The following is a 25200-nucleotide window of genomic DNA, read 5'->3' on the forward strand; positions in this document are numbered from 1 at the left end:
TCTACTCCTCCATACACACAAGCACCTGGTCAGAACTGAGCAGCCCGACAGGAACCTTCCTGCCCTGACCCCCAGCAAACAGCTCTAAGAGGGATTTGCCACGACCTTCCAGGAAATCAGGTAAAACAACAACACGGGGTGATGCAAGCGATGTGCTTTTTCTGTGTTCAAACTTCATGCCTACGCCACCACAAAATACAGCCCGGAAGCTGCTCCAGCCCGGAAGGCTCCCTGCTCAAACAGAAGGCACAGAAAAGAATGGAGATTTGCAGGTCTGATAATGAGCCAGTTAATGACATAAATGATACCTCAAGAACCTCACTAAACCATCCAGGTCCTACAATTTAATCTGTAATAAATACTCCTGCATCATTGCGAGATGGCTGCTCATAATGGCAAATGAAATATGCTGGTATGATAGGTACAATAAATCTGGATTTTCCTATGGTTCCCTCAGGCTAGAACAATATGTAACCACAGTACGCACTGTCAGGATGAGCAGATCTCAAAGCCATCATAAAATCTAAATGGGGACTAATTAGGAGGCCCTTCCCTTCCAGAGTTACTATTTCTATTGACATTTTCCATGCATGAGCCCCTCCATAACATCATAAGTCACCAAGATAAGAACTCCCTAGATTATAGGGGAAAAGCTTTAATGGAGAAGTTGAACTCAAAGGCGATGCATAAATTTCCCTTTTGATACGATGGGAAGTCTGTGTTCAGTACTTTCTTTACAAACTTTCAAGCCATGAACACGGTACTTTTTAATCCCTCTGCACACTTTCTTCCTGCCTGGCCCATCCCCGTCTCTCTGCACCGGGGCGTGTGAGTGTCAGGTGGTGCCCAGGGAGGATATTAAAAGAGTGGGCTGCTCGTAAAACTGATGGCTGGGGGTCAGGAGAGTGTCATGGGCTGCACTTGGCAAGTTGGGTTCTGGGCCAAGGCCTTTTGCCTTGAAGGTTGAAACTTCCCTAAAGGTCACTGAAAATTAGACTTTCCTCAGGCTATTCCAAACAGGAATGGGGCAGATTTCCCTAAGCCAGCCCTTTCTGTGCTGCAGAGTGAATTAAGTATTTTGATACTAGGGTCCCACAGGTCCTTGAGAAAAGGTAAGGGGGTTTATATAGACCAGCATATGTGTGTCTGTGTATGTGACCTTTGAGTTTGGCTGTGGTGGGAATGAGACCTCCAGGGCCCCTGAAGTAGAAAGGTGGTGGAGAGAAAGCAGAACACTCGTGTCTGAAAAACTTTGTTTTGTTGTCTACCAATGATAGGACAAGTTGTTTAACTTTTCTGAGAAAGAAAGTCTTCATTTAAAAGAGGGAATAAAAATAATGAATCCCAAAAAGATATTGTGCAGGTAGGTACCTATATATGTAGGTAATTTGAAAAATAGCCATCAATCCTATTACTTTTGAAATTATTTTTTCATTTCAAAGAAATACAATTAGGAAAATGCCATGAAAAGGGGATGTGCCACCAAATATTCCTATGTCTCAAAATTTGTTTTATAAAATAGGAAAATCAGATTGTTGGGGATGAGTTGTTTTATGAAACAATCATCTTATACTAAAAAGGCATCTTCCTGTTCCTAGTTTAATTACTCGCAAGCATTATCTTGCTTTTGTATTTGTTATAGTATGTTTGGTTACTGAATGGAAGGCTGAGTAATGAGTGCAGAGCAAAGGCAGTGACACTGAACTGCTCCTTAGCAAGGCAGCACTACGGGGCTCTGTTAGCAGTCTCCTAACAGTCAAGGCTTGGGGTTCTCACTGTCCTCAAACACTTTCTAATCCATAGTGAGTATCAGTGACAACCAGGGCCATGTACATCTGTGCATAAAGGTGATTAACATACAAATCTTCAATATAACATGTAAATTGGCTATATTATCTATTGATTTAGCCACTGGTAAAATACTTTCCTGTCCTAGATCATAGTCTACTCTATGCAGTAGATTAAAGGCTGTCTGGTGGATATTTGGTGAATGCTTTTACCTGCAAATACTTTGTTAAGTCTGAATTTAAGATTAAACTGATAGCATCTTAGAAGATAAGTAACAACTTTGTGTGTACATCTGTTTATTTTAAATTTATATATAAATGTCTGCTTTGTATTCTTGTCTTCCAGTGTGGCTAAGTTTCTTCTTGTTGTTTGTTCATTTGTTTGAGAAAGGGTCTTGCTGTCACCCATGCTCGAGTGCAGTGGTGCGATATTGGCTCACTGCAACCTCTGCCTCCCAGGCTCAAGTGATTGTCCTGCCTCAGCCTCCTGAGTAGCTGGGATTACAGGTGCACACCACCACACCTGGCTAATTTTTGTAGAGACGAGGTTTCATCATGTTGGCCAGGCTGGTCTTGAACTCCTGTGACCTCAAGTGATCCACCTGCCTTGGCCTCCCAAACTACTGCGATTACAGGTGTAAGCCACTGCTTCTGGCCCCAGTGTGGCTAAGTTTGTTTCTTATTATTTTAATCATTGTTATTGCCAATCAGGCTTCTAGAAACTTTGCTGAACACATTTCATTTGTTTGTTTTGTCTACCAAAATGTAATTTCTATAATCTAATACTGAAAATTGTGAAAGCATCCTCATAATGTGTGTATTAGTCTGTTCTCACACTGCTATAAAGAACTACCTGAGATTGGGTAACTTCTGAATAAAAGAGATTTAATTGACTCACAATTCCACAGGCTGTACAGGAAGCATGGCTGGGGAGGTCTCACAAATCTTACAATCATGGTAAAAGGAGAAGGGGAAACTAAGCACGTCTTTGTGTGGCCAGGGAGAGAGAGAGGGAAGGGGGAAGTGCTACACACTTTCAAACAACCAGATCTCATGACAACTCACTCACTGTCACAAGAACAGTAAGGGGGAAATCTGCCCTCATGATCCAATCACCTCTCACCAGGTCCCTCCTCCAACATCGACATGAGGATCTGGGTGGGGATGTAGAGCCAAACCATATCAATATGTTATGTGTTATATTTTTATAGAAAATGAAATAATTACCTGTAAACATTATAAGGACATCAATAGAATAGGATAAAATATATTCCAAAGCCTATATAGCTTTCAAACTTTGTAGTTTTTATGAAGTTAAAACCATAAGTTGGATTGAAAGTAGTTTGGAGATGCTAGTTAGGTTTCCTTTGGGTCTGACTTCCAATTTTCTTTCTAAAACTATTTTTCATAATTTCAGTAGAATACTTGCTTGTTTCCCACCTCAACCATGCAAAAAAAATTTGTAATTACAAGAGAGGTAAAGGTAATTACGTTATAGGATTTGTTATACCACTACTGTCCTAATTTAAAAGTTAAGAGAAAATACTGTTTAATACAAATAATTTTTCAAACTTGAGATGTATTTCCTGGACTCTGAGCAAGCTGTTGGGGTTCAGGGCCATCCAACAGGTCAGAAATGTTGTCTTAAAAACTGAGACTTATAGAGAAAAAGGGAGGCTGAAGTATTTGTAAACTAACATACCTTAGGTTTACAGCCCAGAGTTGAGAATTAAAAATTTAATTTTAGCCTCACACACACCTGCCTTCATGGGATGCCTTAGTTTGTTTTCTGTTGCTATAACAATATCATAGATTGGGTAATTTATAAAGTAGTTCTCACAGTTCTGGAGACTGGGAAGTCCAAGAGCATGGTGCTGGCATCTAGTAAGGGACATCTTATTGCATGATCCCATAGTGGACAAGTGAGTTGATCCCATGGTGGACAAGTGAGTACATGCAAGAAAAAGAGGCACCAGGAGCTGAACTTGCTTTACAATAACCCACTTTTGTTATAACTAACCCACTCCTGACATGACAACATTAATCCATCCATAAGGGCTCTGCCCTCCTGATCCACCCAATCTTCTTCTCCCTACACTGTTGCATTGGGGATTAAGTTTCCAACACATAAATTTTGGAAGGACGCACTCAAACCACAGCATGGGGCTTCTGAAATACTGATCAGCTTAGCTCTAACTGGCTCAGAGTTGATTCTAAAGTGTTTAGTAGTTAATATAGTTTGGATGTTTGTCCCCTCCAAATCTTATGTTGAAATGTGATTCCCAATGTTGCAGGTGGGGCCTGGTGGGAGGTGTTTGGGTCATGGCAGCAAATCCTGCATGAATGGCTTTGTGCCCTCCCCAAGGTAATGAACTCATGTGAGATCTGGTGGTTTAAAAAACAGTCTAGGCCCTCCCTGTCTTTCTCTCACATCCTCTCTCACCATGTGATATGCCAGCTCCCCCTTTGCCTTCTGCCCTGATTATAAGCTTCCTGAGGCCTCACCAGAAGTTGAGCAGATAGTAGTTCCATGCTTGTAGAGTCTGTGGAACTGTGAGCCAAATAAACCCTTTTTCTTTATAAATTACCCAGCCTTGGGCATTCCTTAATAGCAATGCAAATGGACTAGCACAGTAGTTACAGGTTTTTCACTCAAAAATATTTATTTTATGTCTGTTCTGTGCTAAACACTATTCCAGGTGAAACAGCATTGTACAAACTGGCAAAAATCTGGCCTTTGTAGAATTTTGTTCTACTATATGGAGAAAGACAATGAATAAATATACAAGTAAATTCAAAATATGTTGGATGGTGATAAATGCTATGAAGAGAACTGAAACAGTGTTGAAGGGATTAGTAGTGATGAGTACAGAGGAAGGCACTGATATTTGATATGGGACAATCAGGCAAGGTCTCACTGAGAAAATGACATTGAAGCAAAGACCTGAAGTCGATGAGGGATCCAGCATTGTGGATATGTGGAAGTAAGGCATTTCAGATAGAGGCAATAGCAAATATCCTGTGGTGGGCCAGGCATGGTGCCTTTAAAAAACATGGAATGTTGGTATGGGGAAGGGATCAAAGAGGAAAGCAATAAAAAGTAAAGTCATTGAGGTGGCAACTGGCTAGCTGGTGTAGGGCCTGATGACCACTGTAAAGATAGTGACTTTTAATTTCAGTAAGAACTCTGAGAAGAGGAATGAGAGGATCTTGCATTTTTAGACTATCAATCATTCCAACCACCATATTGAAATTAACCTGGGAATGGAAGAGGTGAGGGCTTGGCAGCCAGGGTAGAAGCAGGGAGAGAAGTAAGGATGGACTGTGGTAATCCAGGTGAGAGGTGATGGGGGTTGGGACCAGAGTGGTATAGCTTGGAGAAGTGGTCAGATTTGGGATATTTAAAAGCACAATATAGAGAATTTGTGAAAAGTTTCAATAAGCCCATGAGTGAAAGACAAGAATGAGAAAAGGAAGGACTAAATACTCTTTAAATATTTGTTTAATAGTAAACACTGATCATATTCTCAGACTAACATAGGAGACAAAATGATTATTTTGTTGTGTGTTGTCCTTCAGTGTATACCTGTCCATCCATTCAACAAACACAATAGAAGTTGATTGAATACCCACCATGTGCCAGGTTCAGTGCTGGCAATATAATGGTTAACAAGGCAGATGATTTCCTCAGAGAGATGGAGCTCATGATTGAGTGAGAGAGGAGGAGCAGGCAAATAAAAAGCAACCAAGAAATAAAGGAGATTGTGGTGTCTGCTGTGAAATAAATAGCAATGCTGATGTGCTTAAGAGAAACAGCTCCTGTCATGAATTATCTTTAGGTTCACTCTCCTGATGACGACTTGTAAAAAGGATACTGCTTCCAAAATTTCTGCCCACTCCAGAGTGAACATTTCTTTACTGAATAGGTGGTACTGAGCTTTAATGAAGTCAGGACTCCAGACTCATAAAGAAATAGAATCATATGAAAGAGTCACAAATGAGTGTGAAATATCTACTGGATATGCAAAGAAAATACCCCAAATCTATGAAGAGGTAGAAAACCAAAATCATGCTTGTACTGGACAAATATAGAAAGACCCATTCTCTTTCTGTTTTAGTCTTAAGCTAAGGAAAAATGATTTGCTGCTAGTTATGAAGATGGAAACTCCCACTGAAAGTTGATTTTTATTAAAAGTGTGTTTAGCCAAATGGGGTAATTCAGATGATGAAACTGAGTTTTGAGGTTTTGGTTATTTGCTTAGCCTAAATTCAGTAGATAATTGCTTCACAACTTCTTTGGATGAACCTATTTGTTCTTGTAATTTTAACTAGTATACCTAATGAGAACATTCAAGTCTATATTTTTCTAGCCCCAAGAATCCACTGTGCTTCTGGCTCCTATACCTAAGTGTTGGCTAGACTTATCTACTGGCATGACACAGCTGCTTTAGAGTCTGCACATCATCACATTGCCACTTGTAAATCTTTCTAAACTGATTTAGCTAGCTTCTTCACTTGAATCTTTTCTCATTAAGTAGACGGTAAACCATCTAACCAATCATCAAAACAAAACTAGTTTTCTTCTGCTTCCTACTATATCACATACACAAACACTAATAAACCCTTACCAACATCTTTTAGTCAGCATAGACTAGGTTACTCACTACTAGCAGGTGATACCCAAATCTCAGTGGCTTCACACAACAAAAGTTTATTTCTCATTCTCCAAAAGTCTTCTGCATTAGCCCTCCTTGTGAAGATTCAGCATCATATCCATCTTTGTTCTTGTAGGAAGTCCATTGTACATGTGCTTCCACAAACACCATGGCAGGGAACTGAACAACGGCAGGTCACAGACAGGCTCTTCCATGTTTTGACCCAGAAATGCCGTATGTCCTCCTTATCCACAGCCTATTGGCAAGAGCTAATCACGTGGCACCACCCACAACCAGGGACCTGAGAACTGCAGTTTTTACATGTGCTCCAAAGGGCAGGTGAACATACTCATGGTATCTTACAAATATGTCTCATTGCTTTTTACCCATCTTGAAATACCTCCATGCCTCCCATTATCTATGGAATGCAATACAGTGTCCACAGTTCTGTGCATCTTGCTCTCTTACACTCCCCACTCACCAAGTGAACTGACTCACATGGACAGTTGCCTGACATGCTTTTCCTCCTTCTGTACCTAGCTAACATGCAGTGATCCCGAGAATAGAGATCAAGCCACATTTTCTCCAAAAGGCATTGCTGATCCTCAGGTTGTGCCATCCATAGTCCTTGGTGCTACTCGAGTTCTCAGCACATGCCTTTATTAGACGACGTATTGCATTAGCAGACCAAAGTATTTTTTTACATAGCTGTCAAACTCCAACTCCTGCATTAGAAATTCCTCAAGAGCAGATACGTGTACAATTCACCTGTATCTCTAGCACTTAGTACAGAGCCTGGCACATAGGTGACTTTTATAAATGTCTGTTGAATTAAACAATTATCTAGATCTTACTACTTTATTTGGAATTTGAATATCATATCTAATATTTGGAGATGCTGAAAACAATAAGGCACAATAGAATTTGTGTGGTTTAGATTAAAGTGATTAGGTTCCCATTAATTGATGCACAATAGGTGAATGTTAGTGAATTTGGTTCTTCCTTTTTTTGTAGTAGTCTTAAGACTAAAATCTAGTTTTGAGGGGAGTGCAGTGGTCAGAATCCAGTTCAGTTCTCTCTCCTTTATCTTCCTTTCCTTTGAAAATGTATGGGCTGTGTAGTGGTTTTTGAAAGTAGTGTGTTTTAAAAAAGAATTTTTGAGCTCTTTTTTACAGACAAATTGTTAAGCTCAAAAAGCACTTTATGAACTACTGTATCCTCCTTTTAGTCTAGATATGGGAAATCTTGAAACAATATGTGAAAAAGAAAGAAGACCCACAGCAAAACCTACCCAAACATATGCCCGAAGATACATGCTCATGGAAAACTTAGATTATCAAAATTACACACCAAGCAAATAATGATTCCTGGATTTCCTAGGTTAAAGTTATCTTATTTATTTTCATAAGATATTAATATTAACATATATGATCCATTCAAGTATTTGTAAAATAAATTATTTACTGGGCAAATTACATGCGTGACAAATAAAAGTATTAAGATACATTAATAATTTGTAAAGCAAGTAGAAATGGATAGAAGTATTTTGAGTGGGCTCCATTTTTCTTATTTACATAATGAGGTTGTTAGAGTAGATAATACATATGATTTAATAATATCTTAAGAATCTGTGAATAGAAGTACAAAGGCATGAGGGTACAGTGAAATGGATTGACCAAGTTGAAGGTTTGGGAAAGCAGTAAGAGAATTTTTAGAATTGTAAAAGGTGTTCACAAATAAGTGAAAGACCTATACTCAAAACAGTAATACTGATAGCTAATTTTTATTGAAATAAAATAATATAACACGATACTAGTCATCAATTTAAATACTTCAGATGTATTATTTTATTGAATCTAAACAGTGCAATAGCACTGTTCGGTACACACCGGTAATATCTGCATTTTAGAGACAAGGAAACTGAATCTGAGAGAAAGTAAGCAATTTATCCAGAATCACAAAGCTATGAAGTGGAAGTGCCTAATTTGAAAGTAGGCAAGTCTGAAATAGCCCATGCTATTAATATTAATAATATTCTATTTCCTATCGAAGTTTGGCTTCTTTTCATCCTGATTGCCAAAAAAATGCTTTTTAAATTTTTCTCTCAAGTAATCTCACGCTACTGAATTACAAGCTTTTAAGAACTTCTTTCAATTTTGTGATGAAATACCTATTTGATGTATTGTACTTTAAAAAAAGCATGAGCCACATCAAAAATGAGTAAGCATTAGCGCTCAACCCTAAATTACTTTTCCTGTAGGGTCTTTCTTCTGGGTATGAAGTCTTTGTTCCCCATTTGAGTCAAATTTATATTGTCTCAGTTTGCGAGTTAATTTTTTTTTCCTTCAGTGACCTACAGTATCTTATCCTAATGACAGCCATAAGGCCCTGTGAATATGGCCTTCTGATGATTAACCTTTGGGATGCCTAGGATCATTCTGATAGAAGGTTTAATACTTTAAAATGCAAATCTGGTCATCTGGGATGTCCAAGTAGATAATCATCACTTCTCAACATTAATGATTTCTATGGATTTTTTTAGAAAGTACTACATTTCTCCTTTTCCATGGCTTGTGTTGAGATTGTCATTTGTGTGTATATGTGTGTGTAATAACATATAATAATATATGAATATAAGGTAATGATACACATATACACACACATACATTCGACTTTCAGCAAAGATAGCATAAGAAAACTTTCAAAATTTGCTACATATTATATTAGAACCAGTGAAATATATCACTGAGAAGAAAAATGAGGTTGACATGTTAGCCAAGAAGGGCTAGATTATGCTGTAATACCAACAATCCTGCATTTTCAGTAACTTATCACGAAATGGTTTATTTTTCAATCACACCATAAACCGAACACAGCTTTGTGTGTGCAGCTGGTGGTGGTGGCAGCAGCATGCTGGGATCTCTGCTCAATGCCTGATGCAGATTTAAGTTTCATCTCAATATATGCTTCAACACAATCCATGAAAAGGAAAAGGACATGTTGAACCATTTACTGGCTCTGAAAGCTTCTGCTTGGAAATGTGCCACTCCCTTCCTTTTTCAATTCATTTGTCACAGCAAATCACATGAAGAAGCCTAAATTCCAGAGAAACAGTTTAAAGAAGTACAATTTACCACAATCCTAGAAGGTAGGAGTTGGAAATATTTGGTGGACAGCTATCATGACTACCACAGTATAGAAGTCAGATTTGAAATGCACAAAAGATCTAATAAACTTCAAAAAATTCTAGCCAATATTGCTTAAAATGAGGAAGGGTTTTTGCAAAACATAAAACTTTCCTTCAGGACAAGCTAAAGAATTATTACAGTAACTGACAAATTTTAATTTCAAGGGACAAGCACTATAATTATGGGAATGTCATGGAAGACATAGGCATTAAACAATTTTAGTTGGCAATTGAATTGTAATCCAAGGATATAAAGGCAGGACTAAAAGAAGAAGTGTGTATAGGCTTGTCTCTTTCCAACTCCCAATGTGGCTTCTTAACTGGATTGCAGTCTTTCTCCTTCTACTTTGGAAATGGTGTGGACAAATGAGAACCATGGATAGATAGCTGCTGATTTACTTAGTCCCGTTTTTAAAACTGTGGACAAACAGTAGCAAATAAAGTTGCAGAATATTTTCAATAATTGTACCTTCACCAAATTAAAAAAAAAAAAAACCACTTTGTCTTTTCTGTAATCTGTTTTCTCAACAACATGCCTCACTCCAGTGAGAGGAATTATCTCTAGAACTGGAGGGAAAAATACTGAGTCAGGACAAAGCGCTTTTCAAATTTAGCAGATAGCAAATAAAAGGGAACCCAGGTGCAGAACAAAAGTTAGTTGAACCTCAAAATTACCTGGAGACACTGCTGCATCTAGCCATATAATTGGTAACAGACTAGTCTTCCCATTGAAAACACCTGTAAAACTTGGCAAATTATATGAAATAACCATTTTTTGATATTGGAAACAAGGAAGTGCAAGATTGTAATCTATGAGGGAAGGTGAATAAACAAGGTGAGTACCATGACTGTACCCATTTCTGCCTGCCGGGCAGGAATGAAAAGCTCAAATAGATCATGGCAGTCTCACTGAGTTGAGTAGACAGATACAAGTGTTCTGAGAAGCTGGAATTGTGGGGCAGAATACCAAGAGAAAAAACTATTCAGATAAGGAAGATAAGGAACCCCAAAAGCCTATATAAGGAGTTATTAAGGCTTCGACCTAATACTATAAAGATCATACATATGCAGGGCAAGACTCTACAATATGAGGCAAAGAACAGCCACATAATAAAAGAATAAGTGCCAGGAAAAGAATCACAACAAGTGAACTGAGCAACATAGTCAAAGTGCAGTGACATTATTGAACACTTGGAGCATTGGGTAGAAAGGGTCACCCTGTATTACTGGGACTATACCAGAACTAGAGAAAAGGCTACTCTAGACTTACCCTAACAAATTTTGAAAGGATTGAGCCATGTAGAAGTAAACTAACATCCTACTAGAACAAGGTTCAACATTATTAAGGAAGTTATCAAAATCCAGATATTCAACAGTGTAACATTCATAAAGTCCAGCATCTAGTAAAAATTACTAGAACTGGGAAGAAATAGGAAAATGTGACTCATAACTCACAGAACCACATCAGAATGATAGAGATAATGAAAATAGTCATCAAATACTTAAAAGAACTAGGATTAATATAGTAAAGTTTCAAAGAAAACATGAATATAATGAAGGTACAAGTAGGGAATCTCGATGAAAAAATGGAAGCAATGGAAACAAACCAAATGGAAATTCTCTAGTAACAAGTTCAATATCTGACATGGACATTTCTATTGCTTTGTGTTCAATTTGATCTTATCTTCATTTCAGGATTTCCTTTGGTTGTGTGCTTTTAAAAATATCTTCATTTTCTATTCTCATTTACATTCCTTTTACAACTTTATGAGTCTTTTTGTGCCAATTCCATTATATTTATAATTTTTGTCTCTTTTTATATTTTCATTTTTTCCCTTCTGTTTATAGGTAACATTTTTCAGCTTCCTATTTTTCCAATTTTTTTTATTAGATGCTGGGCATTGTTAACATTAAATTGTTGAATGTCTGAATTCTGTTGTCTCTGTATATCAAAGTACTTTTCACAGCAATTCTGTTTCTTGCAGATAACCAAAACCCCCAAACCCATGATGTGTAGAGTAATTCAGCTTACCACTGCATAGTAAATCATCGACTGGCCTTGTAGAGTTTTGCCCTAAGCATCCACAGCTTAATGTTTGGTAATAGAAGCAATGAGACCCTGATGAAAATTTCTGGGGCTCTTTCTATGCACACCTACTTATTCACTAATACTTGCTCTGTATAAAGGCCAATTTGCAAAAATCAGTTGTATTTTCAAATACCTACAATTAACAATTGAATAATAATGTTTAAAAAATACCATTTATAGTAGCATTCAAAACATGATATACGTACATATAAATTTAACAAATGTATGTAAGACTTGTACACTAAAATTAACAAAGCATTGTTAAGAACAATGAAATTCTTAAATGAGTAGAGATATATCATGATTACAGATTGCAAGATAATGTTCTCAAGAAATAAATTTTCTTCAAGTCGATCTATTGGTTCAATGCAATCAATCTCAGTCAAAATCTAGAAATGTTTTTGGTAGAAACTGACATGATGATTGTAAAATCTGTGTGGACTTTCAAGGAACCTAGAATACCCAATTTTGAAAACGAAGAGCTGGGTTTAAACACGAAAACTATTAATACTCAATTTCAAGACTTACTGTAATGAAACTCCAGTAATCAAGACAGTGATTTATATCAAGATAGCTATAAAGATTTTTTTTTAGCTGTCAGAAAGAATATAGAGTCCAGACAAAGACTACACTTTTATAGTCAAAAATTTTAATGAAGGAATTGGAACAATTCAATGGAGAAAGACAAATCTTTTCAATATATGGTTCTGGAAAAACTGACTATGTGGGGGAAAAATGAGCCTTCAGTCATATCTCAGATCATATATAAAAATTAATTCAAGACAAATCATAGACCTAAACATAAAGTATAAAACTCTACAGTTTCTTGTAGAAAGCAAGAGAAAATCTTCATGACCATGTGGTGTAGAAAAAAATTTAAGAACTGGATCCAAAATCCTTATTTATGAAAGAGAAATAGATTAAATGAATGTAATCCCAGTTTAAGATGCCAATTAAAAGATACCATTAAGAAAATGATAAATAAACAAGTCTCAGATTGTGAAAAAATGTTCACTATATGTTGACGAAATAATGTTATATTTCAAAAGGACTTCCGTCCAGAAAACATATACAAATCTTACAATCCAATACTGAAATGTAAATGAACCCACTAAAATAATAGACAAAAGATTTGAACAAATTTACAAAGGAAGATATAGAAGTGGTCAATAGAAACATTTAAAAATGTTCAACATGATTAAAGAAATGGAAACAAAAACCACTGGTGTTACTGGCACAGACCCAGTAGAATGATAAAAATTTTTAAAAGATTGGCACAATGGGAAAAGGTCAGTTTTATCAACAAATGATGCTGGAAAAACTGGGTATCTACATGAAAAGAATAAAGTTAGATCCTTACCCTGAACCTTTTATGAAAATTCATTCAAATGGACCAAATACCTAAATGTAAGTGCTAAAACTATAAAACTCTTAACAGAAAACTTAGGGGAAGATCTTCATGACATTTAATTTGTCAATGATTTCTTGGGTATGACACCAAAAGAAAAAAAGTAGATAACTTGGACTTCATCAAAATTTAAAACTTTTCTAAATGAAAGGACACCATCAAGTGAGTGAAAAGACAACCCACAGAATGGGATTAAATATTTGCCAATCATATATCTGATGAGAGGTTAACAGTCAGACTATATAAAGAACTCCTATCACTCAACAACAATAACCATTATGAAGCCCATTATAAAAATGTAGAAGACATGAAAGTAGATCAGTAAATGGAGAGATAGACCACATTCATGGATTGAATAATTCAACATCTTAAAAATATATTGATGTATAGATGCAGTATATTTCCACTTAAAATTCCAGCAGGATAATTGGAGGGAGAGAGAGACAGTTTGACAAATTGAAATAAAATTTCTGTGGATTAGCAAAGAGCCAAGAAGTGTCAAGATATTTTGAAAGAAGAATAAAATGATGAAGACTTGCTAAAGTAATTAGGAAAGTGAGGCAGTGGTATTTGGATACGAAAACTATCAGTGGAACAGAATAGAGATCCAAAATGAGGCTCACATATAGAATCTTGATATATGACAGAACTGACATTGAAGACAAACAGGTTAATAAATAGTACAGTGAAAACTGCTTATCTACATGTAAAAGAAAACAAACTGGGTTCCTAGCTCACATCATAAACAAATCAATGCTTGATAAATTAAAAATCTAAATGTGAAAGAAGATGTAGCTGAATATCTTTATAACATTGAGTTAGAATATGATTTCTTCAATAAGACTTAAAAATTATAAGTGAAATAAGTGGAAAGAAATTCAGCACATTAAGAACTTCTGTTAAACAAAGAAAACAGAAAGTAAAAAGCTAAGTCACATGAAAATCTTTGCAAGGCACACATCATCAGATAAAATATTAATATCTAGAATATCTATATTATACACACAGGTGGTAGAAATACAAATTTTTGCAATCACTTTGGAAAACTATGTAACATTTATTAAGGCTGAAAATGTACATATTTTAAATGACTCAGCAATTCCATTCTTAGGGATATATCCTAGAAAAAACCTTGCACATATATATATGGAAACATACAAAAATTTTTATAATAGCTTTGCTTAAAATAACAGAAAAACCTGGAAATAATCTAATTGTCTATTGACAGGTAAATTCAACAATAGTGATAACTTATACACTGCAACCCAAAACAGAAAGGAAAAGTAGATGAATCTAAGGTACATGCCTCAACATAAGATAAGAATCATAAGCATACTATGATTGGAAATAAGAAGTTGCAGAAAAATGCTTATTCTATGATATCATTTATATATAAAACATTCACAAACCTGTAGAACTGAACAATTAGGCATCTCTCATTTTCAGTAAGAGTTTATTTTCAATTTGAGCTGAAGTTATTTTACTCATGCTGAAAATAGACCTAACTAGTATGGTAGGAGTTTGAAAGAAGACAGTAGATGAGGAGAGAGAGTGGGAGAGCTCTCAGAACCTCTGGGCAATGTCTTGAGGCAGGGAGATGTTCCAGAGGCTATAGATGCAAATATGTAAATGTTCAAAGGCTGGCAAGACAGATAGCTTGACAAGGTAAGAGACAGCAAGGGGGAGCATGTAAAAGGATAGATGCTGATGTAGGATTTTTCTTCTCAGTCACTTTGCAAGACAGGGACCCCCAGCTGGCAAGGCCCCGTCCCGTCCTCACTCAGCCATAGCTTGTACCTGCATTTGGGGGTTTCCGAGCTCTTGTACCACGTCCAAGAATGAGGTCATTGAGGGTGAGAAGGGCAGAGAAGAATTTTATTGAGCAACAAAACAGCTCTCAGTGGAGAGAGGATGCAAGGGGTAGTGCCCCACTCCCACAGTCAGGAAAATTCCTCCGTGTGGCTGGGTCTGGGGCCTTTTATGGACTCAGAATGCTGTGTGTGTGCTGACCGGTTTGTGAGTGTGCAAAAAAGGGTAAAGCAAAGAGACCACTCAAGGTGGGCATGACAGTGTGGAAAACCAATTAGGAAAGGGTAGGTATATGTAAAATAGGTGAAAGGTGGGAATAATAAGAGGAAAGCATGCCAAACAGGAAGAGTTCTCAACCTGGTCCAAGGATTTAACTGGTAGCTTGTCTTTCAAGTTTTAACCTGTCTTCGGCTTGGAGGTGGGGTTTCACTGGGGACCTACCCTTTTCTGCCTAGGCATTTGGCTGCCTCCTGCCACTCCCAGTGCTAGAAGTGAAAGTGGCACATCTCTGACTTGACTTGTCCCTATTGTAAAAATACATTTTATTTCCATTTTTGTATGTGAGGATTGAGTGTGGGGGTAGCAGTGGGGAAAGAATGGCAGCTCAGGGTTTTATGAGGGTCATTTTGATCTGTATAGCTCTATTAGCAGTAGCTGACCAATAAGGAAAGGAAGTAAGCTTCCGATGTATTTGGCAGTAGCAAGGTCTCCAGTACTCACAGCCTGTTCCCGTTTGAGGGAAGCACGACTGACAGAAGATAGAGAATTTGGAGAGATTCCAGAAGCAATCAACAAAATGATAAAATGGCTGAGAAATGGGACCTCTGAGGAAAAGTTAAAGGAGCTGAGCTTTTAAGCCTAGAGAAGAAGAAACCTAAGGCTGATATAACTTCAGGAATATGAGTGGTTATTGTAAGGATGACAGAGACCAGCTGTTCTTCCTGATCACAGAGACTCAAACTGCAGGAAATGAGCTAAAACTGCAGCAAGAGAAATTTATATTAGATAGAAGGAAGAACTTCACAGCGTGTGAGAAACTTACTTTCTATTCCATGGCATTAAAAAACTTAAAACTACCTGCTCTACAGAGCTTTCAGAACAGCATGGTTTGAGGATGGTTTGGGGATCTGATAGACTCTATAGGTGCCTCTACCATTATTCTGTTTATAGTCTCAGTTTCCAGGCTTTACTGAAAGTTTTGATTCCTGTTAGCTCCGGGTGGTAATTTAGAGCCTATGTTGCATTCTTAGAGGATATTTAGCAAAACTTAAAGAAAGGAGGATTTGAATCTTACACAGGTGTCTTCTTAATATCCAAACAAACATTTATGTGCCTGAGATTTAAAATGATACTTCAAGTTAAAGGCACCTGTGACTTTAATAAAAGCTTGTTTGTTTAATGTTGAAGAGGAAATAATAAAATGCATTGTTTATTTAGAACTAACAGAATTTCCCTTAAAAAAAAAACACAATCTAGAAATTATGTAAAAGCATTCCTGTTTCCTAATTTGAGGTATGAATTAAAAAAAAAAACCTTCCATGGAAATATCTTATTTCAAGCAGGTAGTGTTTGATACACACTTCTTATATCAAAAACATTCTTCTCTGTGAGTTAGAAGAACCTTTATCACAGTTTTACACAAAGACTATCCCTGGAGTATTATTAGAGGTAGTTCACATGTTCATAGACTCCAATGAGATACCCTGAGTGAATATCTGATCTTGATAAATAACCCTGTGTCTCACGTTGGGATTTAAGAACTTGAAGGTGTTGCAAACCCCCTACATACTTGAGTTGAGACTTTGATTAGAGGAAATCTCTTAGAGAACACAAGAGACCACTATAGTTAAGGAGATATCGATGGTCTTAAGTCTTTGGTCTTTGCAGGCCTGGCTTTCGATCTTCCTTTTGGGTTGATCTCTAAGAACAGGAAGTAATCCTTGCAGCAAATTTGTCAGCAGCAAAGTCTTCACTTTTTTAACTATGTAAGTGACTTCATTGCTCTAGAAGCAATTTAATATTATCCATACATTCCTTTGCAGGTACAATATAAAATGTCCACTTTCTACTTTCTGTGGCATCAAGAAATATCTGAATCCAAATCCCAATTCATCCTTTCAGTCTTGACCAATTATTATTGCACACTTCTAACTGAAGGTCCATGTGCAACAAAACTTTATTCTTCCCATTTTTCCTTAAGTGACCTAGACTTCTATTTCTCTTTGCAAAATCATCACAACCCAGGGCCAGCTCTACCCTCTCCATTATCAGCCCCAGTTCCTGCAGACCTCAGTCAAGGTTACAGTCGTGTCACACTCTCTTGCTTTGTTTTTCCAGTCAGAAAGAAGAGTCTAGACAACAGCTTAGACAAGGGCAACCACAAGTCTAACCACTTCAGCCACTTTGAAGTGGTAAAGAGAAAGCTTTTGAAAGGATAGTCAAATGTCTAAATCACTGTTTTCAAAATGGGACTGTAGCCTGTGTCTTGAGTTGTACTATTATTGTCAGATATGAGATTGGAAATAATTTGGTCAAGAATGCTATTTGTGGTCAGGTGGGTGGAAGAATAGTGATTCCGGATGCAGTTACAGGTGCCAGCAGGGTCCAGCCATATCAGAGAAGGGGCTTTCAAGGCCTTACTAGGTTTTGTAATGGGCTTACTCAAGTGTTCTGGTCAGGGAGAACTGTTAATCCTACCAAGAGGTCCAGTGCAAATTAAGAATTAAACATAGTGCTGAACTGAGTTCTTTACAGAGGCAGCCCTTAAAATAATTCATTTCTCTCAGCTGTAAAAACAAAAATAGTGTTATAAAATTTATGACATAATGCTTGTAGAGAACATGCTGTATAATAAGCATGAAGTTAAAATGCTCTATTTCTATAATAACTTATTCTACATTAATATTCTCTATATAATTGTCTATAGAATAGTATATAGTCTATAATATAATTCTATAAATTACAGAATTATAGAATTATATATTCTATAATACATTATAATATATAATGTTATATATAATATTCTATTATAGAATAATATAGAATAATAAGTATATAATATATAATATAGAATTATGTAATAATGTATAATTATAATATTCAATGTTACGATTCAATTATTATTATTATTATTACTTTCTTCAGCATGGAAGCTTACTGGGTAATCTAGTAGTCTTGTTTTGAATACAGAGTGGTTCATTTACACAGGTTCCTGAAGGTGCTAAAAGGCATAAGAAATATCAAAGTCTAGAGAGGAGTAGCCATGGGAGGAATTACAGAGATGGCTTGGCTAAGAAACCATGTTTCTTGGAGAACTCCACCTTTCTCATGCTTAGCATGAGTCAACACCATGGGTAAAAGTCCATGATTCCCATAATCCCCTCAACATTTTGGAAAAACTAATCTTTTATTATACTGAAGAGAAGCAAAATATCCCATCCCAATAAAACCTATTAAGGTTTTATTTAGTTTTAGAATTCAAGAACTCCAGATAGTGGTTCAAGCTAACTGCAGAGACCCTAAGCAGTTACATATTTTTCAAGTCGCAAGTTAAGAAGACCAAATTAAACATAAGAGAGAGACCATTAATAATAGATTTTAATTAAAACACAAAAGGTTTATCAAATACTATCTTTCTACATTGCAATGTGATCTTGACATAGGTGACATTTTACAGTATGAGAGAGCATGCTGCTTCATCAGTCTTCATCTTACATAAATTCTGAGAAGATGCTAATCTCAAAATTTTCAAGAAATTGAGGGGAAAATCCTAGCTATAATTTAATGAACTCTGCCTACCTGTGCCAGTTTCCCTGTGTATTATATAATTTAATCTTTTTAACAACATTTTAGGTAGGATATTACTCAAGCAGACAGAAGAAAATTATGACTCAGAAAAATGAAATCCTTTGCTCCAGGTCATTTAGCTGATATATAGGGCCAGGATTTAAATGTGTCAGTCTGAATCTAGACCAGTGTTTTTTTTCTTCATTATCTCCTTCCCTAAGAAATGATATAGAGCTTTTCTTTTTTTCCAGAATAAATGCTGCAAGGAAGATTCTGGCCTTACAAAGTACTGGTAGGCATGGATTCTTCCAATGGAACAGCCCTCCAGAGATTCATAGAGCTGTGTGTTCCTTTATGCTCTGCTTCCACACCCGTAAAGAGGCTATAAGAGTTTCACAATACACAAAATATAACCCAGACACTTACATTAAATCAAATGACTTTCTGAAGTTCCCACAGGGTACTTGAGGTATGCTGGGGTCAGAAACTATGCAGGATTCCTTTCACAATTGGGGATACAAAGATACCCTTATTTCTTCTCCATTGCTATAGGATGTTTAGTCTTTCTCAGATACACTCGATTTTACAGAGACATATTTATACTACACAATGGGGGTAAAAATTACTCAGAGAATTCACCAAACAGGCCAGTTGTTGTGGCTCACACTTGTAATCTAAACACTTTGGGAAACCGAAGTGGGAGGATAGCCTGAGGCCAGCAGTTTGAGATCGGCCTGGCAACATAGGGAGACCCCATCTCTACAAAAAAGTAAAAAATTAGCAGGGCATGATGGTGCACACCTGTAGTCCTAGCTACTTGAGGGGCTAAGGTAGGATTGCTTGATCCCAGGAGGTCAAGGCTGTAGTGAGCCATGATCGTGCCACTCCACTCCAGCATGGGTGACAGAGCAAGACCCCGTCTCAAAATAAATAAATAAATAGAATTAGCCAAGCATCTACTAACATGTACATTTTAGTTAACTTCATAAAGGAAACGTTTCTCCAAACAGAGTGTCTAAAGCACTACATGGTCGGTCACTATTTGAAAGCTCCAAGTCTGAAATGATAAGGAACATAGAGTCATGAGGTGGTTTGAATACATATTCGAATTAGAAACTCAGATATTTCTGAGACTTTAGGGAGAGAGGGAACCACACAGTATTTGTTAAATTAATATGTACCCGTATCATAGAATGTCATTATTTAGAAGTGATTGTGAGCTATTGAAACCTGAATAGTTACTAAATAAAAGATAAAGAGCTAACTTTCAGATAAAGGATAGCTTGGTATGAGAATGAATGGGTTTGCTACTGAAGGATGAATAGCAGCAGCTAGGTGAGATGAGAAGCCTCTTTGATTTCAGTGCCCTTCAATATTATCTATGATAAGGCATCGAAAAGCCTAAGAAATGGGCACACACTGACACATTAGTTTTCGGTATCTGGAACCTCGTTATTTATGATCTTGAGGTCCAGAAACTATGGTGTCCCAACTTGTTATTAAAACAAGTAACAGTTTTCATGTTTATCAGCCTCGATTGTGGATAAAATTGCTCTTTTCCAGATTAATTTTTGATAACTTAAGAAAAAGTAGTCTCTACCACTTGCCAAAGACAACTGTTGCTAATACTTCTGATTTTCCAAGAAGAAATAGGGTTAAAAATAATCCTGTGTAGCTTCTTACATATTATTAGGCAGAACTAGTTACATACTTTGTTGAATAGAATGAAATAGTTGTTAAAAACGTGTAAGAATGACTTTTTCTTTTCTTATCTGTTTTCATTTTTTTGTTATTGTTTGTTTTGACATTCTTTCTTTTCCTTAAGGGAAAATACTTCCCTCCCATCTCCTCGACTGAATGACTATGGATGCGATGCAATCTAGATCAATCATATTATCGCCTGGGGCCTTTAATTTGTAGTAGAGAACTGGGTATAATGCAGTCCAGATTCTAATATCTGAAAATAGCTCCCTGGCCAAGAAGTCTGTGACTTACCCATATCCCTGCCCTTCTTGCCTAGCTTTTTTTTTTTTTTTTCCAAAAAAAAAAAAAAAAAAAAAAAAAACCAAAACTCTATGAGTTACGCTAGGTGTATATAACTTTTTACTCAAATTAGTCAGAGTCACTCTCTCTGCTTAATAAGAGTGTCGTCTAATATACATGTCTTTTGAAGCCCTTCAGTCGCAGTCAAAAGGAATGAAGACAACTTACAGAGTTCATTTGAAGGCAAACAATGATTGTATGTTACAAGGCATAAGACAACACAATAAATAAGTTATTTAGAATGGTAGTTAGGAATCCCGGAAGTCTGCCTCAGTCTCCAGTGGTGTGCAGTTCTTTATTTGGTGCTCTGTCTGCATTACCTAGACACCAAAGACAGGGATAGTGGACATATAGACATTGACCAATGTTTTTAATAGATCAGAAAACGAGGTTGCTTCAGACTGGAAATTCATAAGGCAAGTGGTCCCGTATCATCCTCACCTAACTCCACCTTAGCAGCTTTTTATTTGAAGTCAGCATTTTAAGAAAAAGATAAATGCCTTAAAGGGTTTGAAAATTGAATTTCTTTACATATTTGCATTTGCAATATATATATATACACACACACATATATATACACATACACACACATATATATATTTTCTAATGAAGTAAACTCTTTATGGCAGGGAAAGCAATCTGTAGCCTGTGGGCCAAATCTGATCCTTACCGTGTTTTTTGTTTGTGGAAGCTAAGAATGGGGAGTTATTTCTACATTTTTACAGGGTTTTCAGATATAAAAACAAATAATATTTGACACAGACTATATATGGCCCACAAAATCTAAAATATTTACTCTCTTGCCCTTTTCAGGCAAAGTTTGCCAAATCCTGCTTTATGGGATAAAAATATTATATTTTGGGAAAAATAGATTCCTTTTATTAGCTACTTTTTGAGAAGTCTCATCTTTTTGTATGATGCATTTTATACATCTTTTATGTAGAAGTCTGACGTAAAATAGCTTAGCAAAATAAAAATTTGGAAAAGTAAAAATAGTTGAATTAATATATCACTTCCATATATTCTGCATTAAATCATAAGTTTACATATACATATATATGCAAACATACATATACACATATGTATGTATGTGTATGTATATATAAAAAGATAAAAACCTTACTGTATTTTCATTAGAATACTTTCTATTTGTCAATGATGGTGATTTTGCACTCCAAATTTGATGAGACTCTGCCAAACTTTTAAAAACTTTCCATACGATTAAAAATAAATAGCAGTACATTGAAAAGTTTAAAAATATGAAACAAACACTATTTTAAATGGACTAGTGGGGGGACATCAAAGAAACTCCCATTAATTCCCCTAATTCAAAATTTCTTTCTCTTTTGTATGTTTGATTCTAATATAGCTTTTTAAATAGGAAAATATAATAATTATTTTGTATAAAAGAGTTAATAGCTTCATTAGTCATAAGGCTAAATTATGTCGAATCACAGTAACTTTGCTCAACAAAAGTTGTTTCTAACCCTTGTTACATGTTCAAGGAAGGCTAGCAAGGGCAGGGAATTTTGTCTTTGCAAAGTCACCTAGGTACCCAGTATAATGGAGCCTTCGCCATCTATATCAAATGTCACCAGTGATCAAGGCAGGGCAAGAGAGGAAGACAAAGGGATGGTGAAAGGGTTTTTTACTTTCTTTGCCCCCAAGTGACCCACAGTTAAGCTTTCTGTTTGGGTTCATGACCCTGCCTAAATGCAAGTCCACTGGGAAATGCAGTTTTCAATGTGCCCTAGGAGGAAGAATATCATGTGTGAATTGATGCACATTTTCTCTGCCATACTATACAAAGTTTTAAGTAAATTATGTGTTCCATCTACATGATTTCTATTTGGTATGGGCCTTCTGGAAGAAAAGAAACGTTTTCCAAAGCTCAAGGATTGTTTTAGTTGCTTAGTGCCAATTAAATTCAAGTAAAATTTATTACCTATTTTGCTGAACCACATGGAAGTGTCACAACAGTAAGTGTCAGCCCAGAAATGGGTTTTTGGGAGAAAGGAATGTTATTAGTTTGAGAAGCATCAAATTCTGGCTCCCCAAGCAGATGGTCCTTGTATTGGCCACTGTCCCAGAGAATCATCTCCCGGAATGTTCCAAGAGACAAAATGACTCACTCTATAACTTTCTCCAAAGGAAAAAAAGTAGGATCAAGAGGTGTTTCCTATGTTTTCCCCTTTCCGTTTTGCATTGTTTTTGTTTGTTTGTTTGTTTGTTTTGTTTTTCTTTTAACAGATCACTGACTGCTCAAATGCGGAGTTTCCCTTTGCAGCTCTCAAATTACTCATGACCCACTACTTAGGCCAGTGTTCTCTAGCAGTAACACCGTACTCAGAACTCCCTTTCTCCCTCTTTCCCACATCAGAAAAAAAGAACTTCCTGTGCATTCTAATAGTCATTTACTGGAAACCTTAGTAAGTTTGATGTGTGGATGTTAGTTGTTATTAGTGATGTATCTTTTATCTCTTTGCAGAAATATCTGCATTTAAAAAAAAACTGGAATCCTGGAGAAGTAATGCCCGTTATCCAGTGTTATTTGTCTTTTTAATGGAAGATTATCAAGAATCATGTCATGGTAGATTCCCAGGAGAATATTCAAGCAGGGAGTCTTTTCATGATCCTCCCAAAATGTTATTCATTATAAAATAGCTTGTCATTTTGTCTGACTATATTCAGTGTCATTTATTTATTCAAATATTTATATTTTTAATTCATCAAATATTTATTATTTACATACTATTGGCTTGGCCAGATACTGTATTAGTATCTGGGAATGAGATAATATATTATTTCCACTGCTTTCAAGGAGGTACTTACTGGATGCAGGCTCTCATCTCCCACCACTGCCACTGCTGCCTCTACCTGAACATGCTGCCCAGGTGCCTGGGAATTTCCCCACCTATTTACTATAGTCTGCACCCATGCACAGACTATATGCAGGATTCATTTCATAATTTGGGATACAAAGATACCCTTATTTCTTCTCCATTGCTATAGGATGTTTAGTCTGAAGTAGTGAAGAAGGGGGTTTAGGACAGGCACATCTAGACTGGCACCACTCCCCCTTAATGCTGGAGCATGCTACTTAGGGGCCTGTCAATTGCCCTGTCTCATTCACCACATCTTGGATCTGTTCATTTCCCTCAGCAGCCTGAGAATGAGCCTGCCCAGCCTTCCAGCACCACCACTGCCAACACCCACCCCCACACATGCCACCAGGAAACCTGAGAACTGGCCCACCCATCTCATCACAGCCAATACTAACACCAGTGTGAGTTACCTGGAATCCCAATGATTATCCCATCACTGCTATTGCCATTGCCCACAGCACACTTGCTGCCTGTGGGGCTGAGGATCCACCCACCTGCCCAGCCCATTGCTACCATTGCTGGCACTTAAGCCAACTACCTGGAGCCAAAAAATTAGATCCCCGGGACCTACTAACACCAACTGCCACATACAATTCCTGGGTCCCCAAGTACAAGCATGTTTAGCCTTCAGCAGCCACCTTTGGGCTCAAGGCCTGGCCCATCTGGCATCCCCGTCTCTAGGATAGCCTCACATATCCTCTAATAACAACTTCAGACACCACTGACACTGTTTAGAGCTGAAGACATCGTAGGGAGACTACACTACTGCACACACCCAGAAAAAAACCTAAAGAGCTCTAATCAAACAATACCATAGATGAATCTTCAGGAAAAAGTCTTCCCCAATGAAAGCCAATGCAATAAATTGGAAGAAGTGACTGTCACACCAGATGTGTAGGTATCAAGGTAAGGATACAATAAAAATGAAAAACTGGAAATATAACACGTCTGAAGAAACACAATAATTCTCTAGCAACAGATTCCAATTAAAAAGAAATGCATGAAATGCCAGAAAAATAATTTAGAATAGTGATATCAAAGAAGCTCTCTGAGATCCAAAAATACACAGACAAACATTACAAATAAATTAGAGACAATTCAATATATGAATGAGAAATTCACTTGAGAGAAATATCCTAAAAAACAAACAAAAATCCTAGAATTGAAGAATCCTATGAACTAAAAAATACCTTCAAGAGCATCACTAGAAGAAATAATTTTAGAACTCAAAGACAAGCCTTTTGAAATAACTCAGACAAAAAAAGAAAGATAACGGAATAAAAAAGGAATGAAACTAAGCCTACATAACATATAGAAAACCATAAAGCAACTAAATACTCTAATTTTGGGTTCAGGATGATGAAGACAAGGCCAAAGGCATAGAGAAACCATTACATGAAATAACAGATTAAAAACTTCCCAAGTTCAGAAAGATATTAGACATCCAGATATAGGAAGCTCAGAGGTCCCCAGATAGATATAACCCTAAAAAGGTTCCATAGCACATTACAGTCAAAGTGCCAAAAGTCAAAAACAGGGAGAATTCTAAAA

At 36.7% G+C, this 25200-nt stretch overlaps 1 long non-coding RNA gene across 1 annotated transcript; it reads left to right on the forward strand.

Annotated features, from left to right (window-relative positions):
- Window positions 1–11: 11 nt before the first annotated feature.
- LOC123567900 (uncharacterized) lies at window positions 12–23448 on the forward strand. Its single transcript, XR_010579750.1, has 3 exons — window positions 12–120; window positions 18973–19013; window positions 23253–23448. It is a non-coding gene; the product is annotated as an uncharacterized lncRNA (long non-coding RNA).
- Window positions 23449–25200: the final 1752 nt, after the last annotated feature.

The sequence above is a fragment of the Macaca fascicularis genome, chromosome 12 (genome assembly GCF_037993035.2).
Source record: "Macaca fascicularis isolate 582-1 chromosome 12, T2T-MFA8v1.1".
Classification (NCBI taxonomy): domain Eukaryota; kingdom Metazoa; phylum Chordata; class Mammalia; order Primates; family Cercopithecidae; genus Macaca; species Macaca fascicularis.